Below are 16,701 nucleotides of genomic sequence, written 5' to 3'. Positions count from 1 at the left end.
GGAAATTGGTAGATGATCTAAATTAGGTAATTATGGAGGCCATGATGACTGGTGTGATATATGCAACTCTCAGGGTCAGATGGAAGATCAAATGGAATCACTTTGCCCACATTTAGCTGCTAAATTTATTTATTTATTTATTGGTGAATTCAAGGACTTGCAAATGCTGGAAAAACCTGGTTTGTGCAATAGATCAGTCATGCAAATTGCTTTTCCTTCGCTGGGAAATCTTGTAGAAGTGACTTTTTAAGTTTCTTGAGATATATGATTATGGGCTTACAGAAATCTTGCTTAGTCTACTCAAAGCTTCTCATTTGATTGTTGCATAGTTCTCCAGAAACTAGAAGGACATTCTTTTTAGTTGGAGTTATATCCTACTTACAAAATTTCGTTTCGTTTATAATTTGAGTACTTCTATGTTAAAACTTTTTGGTTGACTCCTTGCAGAACCTTATTGTTGATATGGCATGATGCTTGGGAGTTTGAATTTAGATTCTTTTAGCTATTTACAGTCAAAGTTGGCCAGAAATTATATGGATATGGGATATAGAAAGCTGCACCTTCAGCATTCCGTGAATGTACTAAAGAAAAACAGATTTCCTTAATAGTTATTTTCCAAAAATGCATGCAAAAGAATTTAGTTTTGTCTCTCAAATACTCAACCAGTAGTTATGTATGGAGTACATTTGCTGTCTATCATTCTTCCTTATATATTGCTATTTTTATATTGGCAATCAAGTAGGTTAGGTGGAGTAATAAGACTTGAGCAAATTCTTGTAATGTAAAAAGGGTAGAAACTCGTATGAAGGTCTGTTTTACATTTTCTTGTAAGAAGATACATATAGCAAATCAATGAGATTCACTAGTTTTCTTGATACTTCGACCCTTTCCCCAAATCAGAAGATACAAACATCTTATTGGGATCAAACTTCATGCCCTCTATTAGAATTTTAGCTAGGAGAGTCCTAATAAAATTTTATTGAAATGGGCATTCATGTAAAACCTACCTAGCCAACCCCTATTAAAGAGGTGAAGAGATCGACTAGGGTTAGAGTTAGTTGGAAGGTTGCTTCTTAGAGTAGGAGTCTTATTAGGGGTTGGTTAGAAGTAGGAGCCTTGAGTAGGAGTCCTATTAGGAGTTAGGGTTTAGAAGCCCTATAAATAGTCATGTATTCATCCTCTTTTGACAAACAATAGATGAACCTTCTTAGCAGCCTTTGAGCAGCAACTTGGAGGAAGGAACCCCTATAGAGTTCCAAAGAGGTCGATCCCCTAAAGATATCAATCCCAAGCTTAGAATCCGCTAGGGTTCTAATACTTGGTATCAGAGCAGCGTTCTTGGCGTTTTTTTGCCCTTCCACAGCCATCCCTCAGCCAACCATCAGTCGCCTAAAGCAATTTCCATAATTGCTTAAAAGATCGTCGTCGAATTTCGCCATCATCTCCACCATTGCGGATCATCCTTTGATCTTCCCGTGAATTGCAACAGGTTCTAGTTTCCTACTTTACTGCTACTGCAATTTAGTTATCCTTATTAAAAAATTTAAAAAATGTTCCTGTATTGCTATATAAACTTTTCGTCGCAAAGTTTTTTTCTCTACGACGAAAGATGTACAATATAATTCTAATCGCATAGCACAGTTTGTTTAATCTTGCTACTGTATTTTTTCTGTCTAAATCTCAACGAAATTTTTATGACAGCTTTGACACTTCCTAACAACGGATTTCCCTTTAGTTTCATCAAAAAATTTTCAATATAAACCACTGATCTTTTATGTTCAAATTGCTATATGCACTATAGAATTTTAATCGCATAGCACAATTTGTTTGATCTTGCTACTATGTTTTTTCTATCCAAATCTCTACGAAATTTTTACGATAGCTTTGACACTTCCTAATAGCATATTTCCCTTTGGTTTCGTCAAAAAATTCTCAAAATAAACCACTAACCTTTTACGTCCGATCTACTACACTTTAGACATAAAAATCTGCTGCAGTACCTTTCCGTGATCCTCAATTTTTTCGAACCTTCCACACCCCATGCCATTAACCCGTCAACAGAAAAAAGACAGGAACATCTCTGATCTATAGGAATATGTTATGGCTTCTCAAGATCCAATTGATGCCAAATTTGAAGCATGGGAATCTCAAATTGAATCGCAGCTTGAATTACGCTACGAGGACAAATTGTGCGCTTTGTTTGCAGAATTCAGAATTGGACAACCGCTGAGTCTAACCAAATTTAAGCAATGAGAGAGTTCAGAGAGGCCTCCAGAGAAGGAGGGACAGCCCTCGGATATGCTTCAGCCACACATGAGCGTGGACTTCCCGCGATGGGAAGAAGAAGACTCGGCGAGCTGGATTTCGCGCGTCGAACGTTACTTTCGCTACTACCAAACTATCATGGACTTAGCTGGTTTTGCTTAAGTCGTGCGGCACCCTTGCGTATCCGTCTGCAAAGGTTAGCCTCCCCGAAGCCTCCCATGGTCCCTTAGGACCAACAAAAGAGAGAACAGGTTAGAGAGAACGCCTCACTCGGGATCCACAAGCAAACATCTTCGAAAACACTTCATAGACAATGCAAATTATAAACAGACTTTACAAGCTCTGAACAATTGCACAACAAAGGGTCAAAATGATCCATTATAGACCAAAAATCTCTCACAAGTGTCCACATGACACAACCTTTATTTACAAGCCTAAAACGGCCACCAAACCCAACTAAAATAGGACTATTAAGCCTTCGGTTGTCCCTCTACATGCTAGGCAAAGTATGAACATACCAAAAGACACGGACATGTATAAGCATTACATCAAACATCCTGTTTAGAAGTTTGTCTATAACATTCTCCCCCACTTATTCCTTCGACGTCCTCGTCGAAGCCTTTACCGACACTACAACTCCTCGCCTTTGTTGAGTCTTCAATCTTCTGCTTCAACTGTAATACGCCTCTTGGCTCACAACTACTCTCCGCTGCTATTTTTGAGTAGTCGAACCTTTGATCCGCCATGCTGCTTCAACTCGCCAATGACTCTAACTCTAGTGTGGGGTTGGCTGAGTTGTTTTAATCCATGTTGGTTCCTACGGATCCTCTAGATGAAGTAAAAGACCATCCTTACTATGCGCCAGTCTCTCAAATGCTCATGCTACTTGAACTGGGTGGATGCTTGTTGGAGCTTTAACGAGCATCGTCTCACAAACTTCTGAAGTTTTGGGTCCTTCCTACACAAAATTTGTCCATTGACTCTTATTTCACTTAGTTGTCACTTCCGAGTAGGTTCGCATCACTTCCGCTTTCGATTGGCATTTCGTTGGGAAATGAAGCGGACAATCTACTCTCAGTAGCACTTCTCACCGTTGGTGAGGATTTGATAACTATTGTCTTCCATTATCTTTAAACGGTCTTTGAACATGTGCAGAGCTCCTCTACTGGATAGATAAGAGAATTGGGGTACTCGGTTTCGCTCATTCTCTTAAGAGTTGAGAAGGCAAAGGTTACTCAACTTTGCCCACCTCCTCGAGGTTGTACTCCATGCATCGAGTTGGTTACTAGCCTTTGCCTGCTCTTTGCTCACACTTCTGAAGCACATGAAGTGTTTTCACTCCTTGCGTTGAGTTAGTTGCTGTGATTCACCTTCTCAATGCCATCAAACTTCTAGAATGCAGGAAGTTTTCATCCTAACTTGGAGTAATTCTCTAATAGATTTGGTCGCCTCTGGGATTGTACCGTCTTCTCCATCAACCCTATCGCCTACTCCACTGAGTAGCAAAGGTACAACACCGTGTACTGCCTGCTTCGTTCCTTGGTCATGCACTCTTGCATGACCCGAAGTCCTTCACTTTCGGCTATCTTGATGAGAAGCTTGTTGACACTGGTCTTACAAAGTTTCTTAGCCTCTGCCCTTCAGCCTTGTCTCAGTACTCGGAGTTTGTCTCTGCATGCTCCACCTCCTCGGCCCCTTTTCTTCATGATCAGTAGATATGTCTCTGTGGCACTTCTCCGAGTCTACCTTCATTCTAACTGATGCTTGATTTTGGGTAGCTAAGTCCCTTTGGACTCGTCGTCGATTCCTCGCCCCTTTCGACCCCCTGCTTCAACACCTCTATGTTCTCCAAGCAGCTCCCTTTGGTCGATGGAAAGACAGACTGCAACTCCCAAGCATGGCCTCTGCCATCACGTTGTAGGATTTGCACTGATTCTGTTCTCCTTAGCTTCCTTGGTAGCAACGTTCGCTTACTCGACCTTGTCCTCTGACTTGTCAGGCTCCCTTAAGTGAATATGGGCTCTAAAGCAGTCCAACTCTCCGACTGCTTTGATCATACCTCTGCATGATCAAGTCCCTCTCCTGGGACTCACTGGTACTTGCATTCAAACTTTTCCTTTGGTGGAATACAGCCCCCATATGCTGATGACCAAGGCTTTCATCCGATGTAAAATTCGATGCACGCACGGAAGACTTGCCTCTGCGGTACCATGGTCTTCACTCCTTGAATCCATAGCCCTTCTTGTCGTCGTGTTGTTCACTGAAGTGGAGCTTCCAATAGCTCCCGATCATACCTCCGTATGATCTAATCTCTCACGGGACTCATTCATGTGTATCACATTGTCACAAACTATTCCACCATGATCCGCTGCACCATGTCGCCTCCTGGTGACATTTTCATTGCATTCTGATCCTTGTGGGATAAACTCAAACTGTGATCCCTCCATGTGTGGCCTCTGCCAATACATCGCAGGGTCTCTTCCACATTCGATTTTGTTCGCTCCTTTAGCAATCGACCTTCATCCACTAACTCTTGGGTCACACCTAGATGAAGCATCGCTCTAGGACAGTTCGTCGCCTAGTAGCTCCCGAAGTACCCCGACTTCACTGTAATTAGTGCACCATTGTCTGGATCCTGGGCCTCTGCCCCTACTAGTACAATCTTCGCTGCGCACTGCTTCCTTCATGGCAACTTAAATGGAAACACTATAGCATATTCTTCAAGAGTACCCGCCTTCGTGTCCTCTTGCCCTGTGCTAAGGCCTTCTGAACCCAACTTCACCTCCGCAAGTTGAGTCGCCTTAGTTCCTCCATTAAATGCTTCTCCGAGATAAGGTGCATGTGCCCAGAAGCTTCCTTCGTCTTTGGCACAATGCAAGATGAGTCCGCTCCATCAGAATGAAGGACCCATAGAACAACATGATTCTACTCTTGCCTCTGCAAGAGTTCATGTCCTTGACCTCTGTCCAAGGAAAGCACTGTGTCTCCGCTCCATGTTCCATCTTCTATGCTGTCTCCCTTCATATGGCTTGGGTACTTCACCAAGTTACACCCAAGTTGCTCCGCTCCTCGTTTTGCATTGAGTTGATGGTGGCCCTCGTGCCCACCATTCCACGGGTTAGCCCGCCCTTGAGTCCGATCTCCATATCGACTCCAAGTGTGCCTTCATTTGTGTTGCTTTGGGTCCCTCCCCCACTTGATCTCGCAATGCATCCACCAATGCATTCTCTCGAGCGAGATCATGCGATGACTCCTCGCCGCTTGCTCAATCCATTGAGCTTCGTGGAGTTGTTGTTTGTTGAGGTACTCATCAACATGTGAGGTCCGTCCCACATGATTCTCCCTCTAGAGAGTCGGGACTTATCCCTCCTGGATAACTGTCCTGTTGGAGCAACATCTATCTTCGTTTCGGAGACCACCATCCCCTTGGACTACTCCGATTTGCTGAACAAACTGTGCATTGTTCTGCCTCCTGCAAACGCACTTGCTAGATTGCGACTCCACGTCAATACAGTCCCCGCTGCACCACTCAAGGCCTAGCAACATGCTGAACTCGTTGCACACTTCAGCCTCCTACGAACGTATCCTTCACATACCGAAGAGAAAGTTTCAATGCTCCATGGCGTCGAGTTTCGGTCGCCTTGGGATGGCCGCGAACATTCCATCGTCCGCATACAAACCCATGTATGAGTACCAAATTCTTTGAGTTAGCAATTCCCCTCACCTCTGTGAGCTTTGCACAACTCTTTCAGTCGCTGAGCAACTCATTCCACCTTGCATGGTCTCATCCTTTACCAAACGCCTCGCTTGCCTTGAGCACCATCAAGTATAGTTGTCAACGTTGTGCCGTAGCTCAAACTCAGTCATCCCAACCTTTGTGCGCTCCACATTCTTCCAAGCTTGCTTGTTCTCGTGGTGCCTCTTACGCGAAGGGTTAGCCATTCCTTTGAATGTCAATCTCAGATGCCTGCTCCTCCGAGCGACTCCTTTTCCCTACATCTCCATGCCCATTTTCCCCTAAACGGTCGTGCGTGTGCTGACTGCCCTCAACACAGCCCCGCTAGGTCCCCCACGTTTGCATGCTAAGTGTTTCTATGAGTGCTTGTCCCGCTCTGATACCATCTGTCACGAACTTAGCTGATTTTGCCCAAGTCGTGCGACACCCTTGCGTGTCCGTCCGCAAAGGTCAGCCTCCCCGAAGCCTCCTATGGTCCCTTAAGACCAACAAAAGAGTGAACAGGTTAGAGAGAATGCCTCACTCGAGATCCACAAGCAAATATCTCCAAAAACATTTCATAGACAATGCAAATTACAAACAGACTTTACAAGCTCTGAATAGTTGCACAACAAAGGGTCAAAATGGTCCATTACAGATCGAAAATCTCTCACAAGTGTCCACATGACACAACCTTTATTTACAAGCCTAAAACGGCCACCAAACCCAACTAAAATAGGACTATTAAGCCTTCGACTGTCCCTCTATATGCTAGGCAAAGTATGAACATACCAAAAGACAAGGACATGCATAAGCATTATATCAAACATCCTGTTTAAAAGTTTGTCTGTGACAAAACGTCATATGATGCTATGGTGGAAATTGCTGTCATCCACCTTAAAGGAGATGCTATTCAATGGTATAATTGGCTGGAATACAATCATGGGGCTCCGAAGTGGAATCAATTTAATAACGTACTATTGAATCGTTTCAGACCTACGGAGTATGAAAATATCGATGGTCAACTCGCTAAGATTCGACAAACCTCTATAATTCAAGAGTACCAAACTAGGTTTGAGAAGCTATCATATCTTGCTCATGATTGGACTGACCATCAATTGTTAGGAACATTCATCGAAGGACTTAAGCCAGAGATAAAAGGGGAGGTTAAGGCGCGGCAGCCCCGTACCGTGACAGCTGCGATTTCTTTCGCCCGAATATAAGAAGAATGGCTCAACCAAGATGCTCGGAGGATGAGAACCTCTCCTAGGCTCGCGGCATATAAACCTCCTTCTGCTCCCAACCGTCTTTTGCTGCCAAAAAAATTGACAAGAGAAGAACTACGTGATCGATCAACAAAGGGTCTTTGTTGGCATTGCGACGAGCCGTGGAACCGCGATCATCGCTGCAAAAGGGGTCGCTCCTATTGATTGAATCTCTTGAAGACATGGAGGAAGAGGTTGCAGATGAAGAACAGCCGCCGGTCGATATTACGATGCATGCCCTTGCCGGTTACGCGAACCCTCAAACGATGAAAGTGGGAGGACTTCATAAGCAACAACCTATCACCGTTCTTATTGACACTGGGAGCACTAATAATTTTATGAACAACAAGGTTGCTGTCCGGATGGCCTTACCTATCGAGAACTACAACATATTTGACGTTAAGGAAGCCGACGGACGAATTTTGAAGTGTGATCATAGGTGCTCGTGGGTAAAACTATTGCTATAGGATCAAGAGATAATTACATATTTCTTCCTCCTCCCTCTTGATGATTATGAGGCCGTGCTCGACATCAAATGGTTGACACAATAGGTGATATTTCCTAGAATTTTACGAAACTAATTATGAAATTTTATAGTAAGAGGAAACAAGTGATATTGCACGGGAAACATGGGGGCGACGTAACGACAATTTGCACACAACGAATGGAGAAAGTTTTACACAAAGTATGCAGCGACTTTTTGGTACAACTTGAGCGGCAAACTAAGGGAAAGCCAACAGAATTTGAAGATCCAACCTACTTCATTTGCTTGCTGAATTTTCGGATATATTTGACAAATCGCGCAACCTACCTCTTACCCGTCAACATGATCATTGTATACCGATTCTTCCGAGTAAACCTCCCGCAAATATTCGGCCATATCGATATCCACATCTCCAGAAGGATGAAATAGAAAGGATTGTAAAAAAGATGCTCGAAACAGGAGTTATTCGGCCAAGTTGCAGTCCCTACTCTTCACCGGTGCTCCTCGTACGAAAGAAGGACGGAACATGGCGAATGTGTATTGATTATCGAGCTCTCAACAGCATAACCGTCAAGGACAAATACCCTATTCCAGTAGTAGATGAATTGCTTGATGAATTAAAGGGAGCACGAGTCTTCACAAAGCTGGACCTTCAATCCGGGTATCATCAAATATGAGTGTGCGAAGAAGACATGCCGAAAACCTCCTTTCGAACACACAACGACCACTACGATATTTTGGTAAAGCCTTTTATTGTCACCAATGCTCCCTCCACCTTCCAAAGCCTTACGAATGATATTTTCCGGAATTGTCTTCGTAAGTTTGTGCTAGTTTTCTTCGACGATATCCTTATTTACAGCCCTTCTCTTGAAAGTCATTTTCAGCACTTACGACTTGTTTTGACGATTTTACGAGAACATGTTCTTTTTGTCAAAAAATCAAAGTACAACTTTCTTCAACAAAATGTGGAATATCTTGGGCATATCATATCAAAGGAATGTGTGGCAATGGATCCCTTCAAAATTGAAGCAATGCAGAACTGGCCAACCCCGAGGAATATAAAATCGCTACGCGGCTTTCTCTGTTTAACAGGCTACTACCGTAAGTTCGTGAAAAACTATGGAAGGATCAGTGCACCCCTTACTTCGTTGCTGAAAAAAGATGCTTTCCAATAGTCAGACAAAGCCACCATTGCCTTCGACGAATTTAAAGCCGCAATGATGACAATGCTCGTACTAGCGCTACCCGACTTCAGTAAGACTTTTGTTATTGAAGTTGATGCCTCCGGAGTCAAAATTAGTGCTGTACTAATGCAAGATGACCACCCCCTCGCTTATACTAGTAAGACATTATCTCCTTCCCATCTCAAGATTGACTATTTATGACAAGGAGATGCTCGTGATTATGCTTGTGGTGACCAAATGAAGACCGTACTTGATCGAGTGACGCTTTCAAATCAAGGACGACCATAAAAGCCTAAAATATTTCTTAGAGCAGAAGATATCTTCCCCCGAGCAACAAAAATGGGTAACAAAGCTTCTTGGATATGATAATGAAATAACTTACAAAAAGGGGAAAGATAATGTTGTTGTAGATGCGCTTTCGCGGCTACCCGAGTAAGCTAAATTTTTTATCGTTTCACTTCCGACCAGCGATTTCCTTGAGAATATTAAGAGGGAATAATAGGAAGATCCAGAGACTAATAAGATCATAAAAAAATTGGAGGAAGCACCAAGCTCCGTGACTTATTACAATTGAGACTCAAAAGAATTCTGCTATAAGGGACGCATTGTGCATGTGTCAAATTCTACTTGCATAAAGACCATCCTTCAAGAGATGCATTCCATACTTACGGTCAGGCACTCCAAGTTCCTTAGAACCTATAAGAGAATTAAGCAAAATTTTTATTGGGTAGGAATGAAAAATTTTATTGCTAAATTTGTGGCACAATGTGATGTATGTCAACGACATAAAGGCGAGACAGTGGCAAGCTCCGGAAAGCTGCAACCTCTACCCATCTCGGACTCAATATGGACTGATATATCAATGGACTTCATCGAAGGGCTTCCCTCATCACAAGGAAAAAGTACAATTCTTGTCGTGGTTGATCGCCTTACAAAGTATGCTCACTTTTGTGTTGTTCATAATCCCTACACTGCTTCTAGTATTGCTCGAATCTTTATGGAGAATATTGTAAAATTGCATAGGATGCCGAGATCTATTATAAGTGATCATGATAGGGTCTTCACAAGCATATTTTGGACAGAGTTATTTCAGATATAGGGCACTAAATTGAAAATACGTACGGCATATCACCCGCAAACTGATGGCCAGACTAAAGTGGTGAACAGGTGCTTGGAGACATACCTCATATGCTTCACCAGTGACCAGCCAAAAGAGTGGACAAAGTAGCTTCCCTGGGCCGAGTGGTGGTATAATACAACTTATCATTCATCCACACAATGTACTCCTTATAAGACTATGCATGGTCGACCTCCCCCTATGATCCCAAAATATGTATTGAGCACCTCTAAAGTAGAACAAGTAGATAAGGAACTACAAGACAGAGACAAAATGCTCAAGTTACTAAAAGATAATCTCACTACAGCCCAAGCAAGGATGAAACAATAATATGATCAACACAAAGGCGAAAGAGAATTTTCTATAGGAGATTGGGTCTTCCTACGGCTCCAGCCATACAAGCAAACATCAATCCAGACCAGAGCATCTATGAAGCTTTCACCTTGGCTCTATGGATCCTACCAAATTTTAGAGCACATCAGAGCGGTAGCATACAGATTGGACTTACCCACTAGCTCTCGAATCCATCCAGTCTTTCATATGTCGTGTTTAAAGCTCAATCTGGGACAAAACGAGACAACCCAAAACCATCTACCAAATATGACTACCCAAGGAGAATTCCAAACTCAGTTGAGTGCCATTATTGATTGACGGATCGTGATTCGACGACGACAACCCACTACTGAAGTGCTAATATAGTGGGCGAACCTACTAGCGGAAGATGCCACTTGGGAGAACTATGACGACTTGAAGATCAAATTTCTAGAATTCATGGATCGTCAGCCTTGAGGATAAGGTTGATTTGAAGAGGACGGGTCTGTTAGGACTCTAACTAGGAGAGTCTTAATTGAATTTTATTGAAAGGAGCATTCATGTAAAACCTATCTAGTCGACCCCTATTAAATTAAAGAGGTGAAGAGGTCGGTTAGGATTAGTTGGGAGGTTGATTCTTAAAGTAGGAGTTTTATTATGAGTTGGTTAGAAGTAGGAATCTTGAGTAGGAGTCCTATTAGGAGTTAGGGTTTAGAAGCCCTATAAATAGTCATGTATTCATCCTTTTTTTACAAGCAATAGATAAATCTTCTTAGCAACAACTTGGAGGAAGGAATCCCTATAAAGTTGATCCCCTAAAGAGATCAACCCCAAGCGTAGAATCTGTTAGGGTTCTAACACCCTGTCAACATTTGTGACACAATTCTGCAGCTAGTTAGATAAAGATGCATCGAGGATGGGAATTGACAGGAAGATGTACATTTTAGTTGAAGTCATGTATCAGTTGTTTCTCTTTATTGACGTATAATGGTATTTGAGCTTGTGTATCTTTGCTCACCATAATTGCAGGTGTATTTGCTACAATCGTCTATATAATGAAACTGATCTTTGTTATAGTTATTTTAGATAAATCTAAGCCTTTTACAGACTTATTAGTGGATAAGTATAATTTTATGATCAAAATGCAGATTTCTTTTATGAAGTAACAGAAGCAAGATGCTTCAGCAAAATCTAATGAGGGCACTGTACCAAATGAAACCAGATCAAATCCGACACAGGTGACGTTGATCCTTCTGGCACAAAACCTGACATGAATAATGCATTTCTCAGTGGAAGAAGATGCGGTAACAATTGAAGTAATGTTTTCTTCTTTGCTGCATCTTTCTAGACAGGATAATTTTGTTGCTACGTTGAATCTCTAGTATCTATCATGAATTATTTGTGGACGCCAATGTTTCAGTCTTGAACGTACCAGTTGGTACTATGACATTCTAGTTATTTTACAGGCTAGATGAGTCTATTATCATTAAGTTTGGCGTGGTTGGAACAACTGGTTCAATGGTTCTTCTTGAGTGGCATCATTATAACAACTGGAAATTTAGTTGGTTTAAATTTGGCTGTTTAAAAGTGATGGTTAATGTATCACATAAAGAGGATGGAAAAATGGCGCGTTGTGCCTACCCAAGTCAAGGTAGACTTAAAATGTAAAGCAGAATGCTAGCCTGGAAGTCATGAATCCCAGTTAGATCTGGAAAGATTTATATGCTGTAGAGGATCAGTGTTTTCATTCTGCCTTCTACTTGCTATGCTACTTTCCAAACCAATACTCATTTGAATAGTTGTATCATGTTTCTTGACTTGCTAGCAAGCAATTGTATGAATCTTTTTTTTTCTCTCATAATGTATATGTCGGATATATTGGATCCCTTTTTACCTAGGATGAGAGTAAGCCCTTAAATTTGACATAATATTCCAGGCTTATCAAGCACTTTTCTGAAGAGGGCAATGGAACTTATTTGGACTTGAGTCTACATACGAGAGCTCGCTAGAGTGATCCTAAGAATGAGATAAAACAAAATTAAGCCCCAAAGATCATGCTCAGGTAGAAGTTCAGAAATGAAGATTGCAACGAGTTGAAGATGGAAGTTATCCGATACCGGGATAATACGGAATAGATTTTGAAAACAGGTTGATAGTATAGTTATATTTGCTGGAATAAGTTTTTCGGATAGAAAAGGAATAAACTCACGATAATACTTTAATAAAATCAAAAAAATAGCTCATCATGAAGTTTAAAATTACAAAGGGATATAGAAAGTTTATCACCCCAATAAAAGTAAACAAGGATACATAACTAAAAATAAAAGACTCACCACTTAAAAGATTCACCATTTAAGGAAGCATCTAAGAGATACAAAATTTAATAGAGAACTTCAAGAGAGTTTTTGCCAATATCATTAGTTTCTAAAACTCTTTTTTAATACTAAAATATTAAAATAAGTACTAGTGCATGAAACAATCTTTCATGCATATCGAATTACGAAATTAAGTGTTTTATAGTTAGTAACCAACCCCTTTAATGCATTCTTTAGTTATAAAGAAAAGCACATTGAAACAGTTTTAATTTTGTCTAAGGAATATGCTCATGAGCTATCATATTTGAGTGGGTTGGGTTAAAGACTATGAGATAGTATTGTGAGTTGTAGAGAATAACATAGGATCAATAAGATCCACACGAGCTAATTGTAGCGAATTAGGCACACCCGTGTTAATCTTCCCTAGTTGAAAAAGACTTATCTTCAAGTTTTCATTTATTCCATCAACATGATTATGATAAAAGGAGTTAAATCAATCACATTGAATGTTGGAGACACTCTATAATCTTTAGGTAGCTTAATCTCATAAGTATTCTTGTCAATTCTTTTAAGCACCTTGAATGGACCATCAGTCTTTGGTTTCAATTTTCTAAATTTGCCTGGTGGAAACCTTTTCTTCCTTAGATGAATCCAGACCAAATCACCTGTGTTAAACTCCATGTGTTTTCTGTGTTTGTTGACAGCTTCCATATACCTCTCATTTTGCTTGCATGTGCCTAATTGTAACGAATTAGGCACTCTCGTGTTAATCTTCCCCAGTTGAAAAAGACTTATCCTCAAGTTCTCATTTGTTTCATCAACATGATTATGATAAGGACTTAAATTAACCACATTGAATGTTGGGGACACTCCATAATCTCCAAGTAGCTCAATCTCATAAGCATTTTTGTTAATTCTTTTAAGCACCTTTAATGGATCATCAGCCTTTGGTTTCAATTTCTCAAATTTGCTTGGTGAAAACATTTTCTTCCTTAGATGAATCCAGACCAAATTACCTACATTAAACTCCATGTGTTTTCTGTGTTTGTTGACAGCTTACATGTACCTCTCATTTTGCTTGCATGTGCCTAATTGTAGCGAATTAAGCACTCCCGTGTTAATCTTCCCTAGTTGAAAAAGATTTATCCTCAAGTCCTCATTTGTTCCATCAACATAATTATGATAAGGACTTAAATCAACCATATTGAATGTTGGAGACACTCCATAATCTTCAGGTAGTTCAATCTCATAAGCATTCTTGTCAATTATTTTAAGCACCTTGAATAGACCATCAGTCTTTGGTTTCAATTTCTCAAATTTGCTTGGCGGAAACCTTTTCTTCCTTAGATGAATCCAGACCAAATCACTTGCGTTAAACTCCATGTGTTTTCTATGTTTGTGGGCAGCTTGCATGTACCTCTCATTTTGTTTCTCAATGGATGCTTTAACATCCTCATGCAGCTTCTTTATCTACTTAGCCCTCTCATCAACATCTCTAGTAAATTACTGGTCCAAAGATTATCATCATAAACAACCTCAAAATGACTCTTACCAATGCTATGATGCATGGAACCATTGTAGGCAAACTCAATTTGTGAAAGAATAAGATCTCATTATTTAATGTTCTAGCCAACATAGTTTCTAAGCAAGTTTCCCAAGCTTTTGTTCGTTACCTCAGTTTGCCCGTCGGTTTGTGGATAATGTAAGCTATTGAAATTCAAAAAAATACCTAATTTTCTCCAAAGAGTTCTCCAAAAATGATTAAAAAATTTTAAATCTCGATCAGACACTATAGTTCTTAGAATTCCATACAATTTGAAAATATCCTTGAAATACAAATCAACAATATGAGATGCATTATTTGATTTATTGTAGGGAACAAAGTGGGACATCTTTGAAAATCTGTCAACAAAAACTATGATGGAATCCTTGTTCTATTGAGTTCTTGACAGTACCAAAACGAAATCAAGACTTACTTCCTCCCATGAAGCATTAGACATTGGCAATGGAGTATACAAACCAGAATTTTGATTTTTTATTTTTGCCAAATGACACACTCAGTATTTCTTTACAAGTTTCTCCATATCTCTAAACATCTTAGGCCAATAGAAATTTGATTAAACAAGAGCTAGAGTTTTGCAATTCTACCATATTGAGCTGAAATCCATATCATTCTCATAGAGATATTTAAATGTCTCAAATCCAACCATTTTGACTTCCATTGCTGATAATAAAGAATACTCAATGCATTAGCAATTACGTTTTGAACACCATATTTGTGCTTAATTATAAAGTTATAAGATTGCAAGAACACCCAAGCTACATGCCTCTTGTTTAGCTTGTGTTGGTGATTAATGAACTTCAATACCTCATTATTAGAATATAGGATAAATGGATTAGCAAGAAGATACTGACTCCAATGATATAAAGCTTAATAAATAGCATAGAACTTATTATCATAGGTAGAATATCTCCTTCTTGTATCATTCGGCTTCTCACTAAAAAAAGACAATGGGCTTTCTGTCTTGACTCAAAACAATATCAATTTCCACATTAGAGGCATCACATTCAACCTCAAACACCTTATCAAAATTAGGTAGTATTAGGATAAGAGCTTCGATCACCTTTCCTTTTAATAGCTCAAATGCATTATTAGCCTCATAGTCTATTTGAATTTATCACTTTCCAAGCATTCGGTAATTAGAGCGACAATAAAGCTGAAATCCTTGATGAATCTTCTGTAAAAGGAAGTTAAGCCATAGAAACTCCTCACGTTATGCAATGAAATAGGTGTTGGCCAATTAAGAATAGTTTCTATCTTATTTTGATCCATCATGATGTTACTTTTTGAAACAATATACCCCAAAAACAATACACTATGAGTAAAAAAATCATACTTCTTCATATTAGCATAAAGCTTTTACTATCTCAAAATAAAAACTATCTCCTTAAGATGATTCATATGCTCCTCTTCATTCTTGTTATATACCAATATGTCATCAAAGTAAACCACAATAAAAGTCCCAATGCATGGCGAAAATATGTGATTCATAAATTTCTTAAAAGTGCTAGGAGCATTACATAGCCCAAATGGCATAATCAACTACTCATATAAGCATTTTCTAGTTTTAAATGTTGTTTTCCACTTATCTCCCGGCCTTATTCTTATTTGATGATAATCACTCCTCAAATCAATTTTAGAGAAAATAGAAACACCACACAACTACAACTAATCAAATAAATCATCTAACCTTGGAATAGAAAATTGATAGTCAATTGTGATTTTGTTGATGGCGTAGTTGTCCGCACTCATTCTCCAAGAGCCATCCTTCTTGGGCACCAACAAGGTTAGAACAATGCAAGGACTCATGCTCTCCCGAATCAACCCCTTCTTCACCAATTCATTCACTTGCCTTTGAAGTTTTTCATGCTCCTTAGGACTCATTCTATATACTGCCTTATTAGGTAGGACAACCCTCGGAATAAGATCAATGTGATGTTGGATATCTCTCAAAGGTGAAAGACCATATGGAATCTCTTCTGGTGCAACATCTTGAAACTCCTCCAGGATTGGCTTCATGATTGTTAGTGTCTTCTTATATTGTCATTCTCCTCTACTACTACTAGAGCCAAAACATGACCACCTCTTTCTAATTCACTATAGTATTCACCATATGACATAAAAGCACTGACTTTCTTCTTTGGTGCATTGATTTTAGAATATTGTAATGGAGCTAAAATAATTTCTTTTCATTCACCTTAAAAGAATATATATGTTTGTAGCCATCATATAACACCCTCCTATCATAATATCAAGATCTACCCAACAGCAAATGACAAGCATCCATATGAGCAATATCACATGGAACTAAACATATTTTAATTACTTTGATGTCATTTCTTTTTTGCGGTCAGCATAATTGGTAAGGATGTAGATGAGAGATTGTGTCCAACTTTAACTTATACACCATCTTTCAAAGATATCGTATTCTCAAAGCTGCCACTATCAATGATCACCAAGCAAGCATACCTTACCTTGAGATG

Source organism: Musa acuminata, chromosome BXJ3-1, assembly GCF_036884655.1.
Source record: "Musa acuminata AAA Group cultivar baxijiao chromosome BXJ3-1, Cavendish_Baxijiao_AAA, whole genome shotgun sequence".
Lineage (NCBI taxonomy): Eukaryota > Viridiplantae > Streptophyta > Magnoliopsida > Zingiberales > Musaceae > Musa > Musa acuminata.
Note: the sequence above shows the minus strand (reverse complement) of the source record.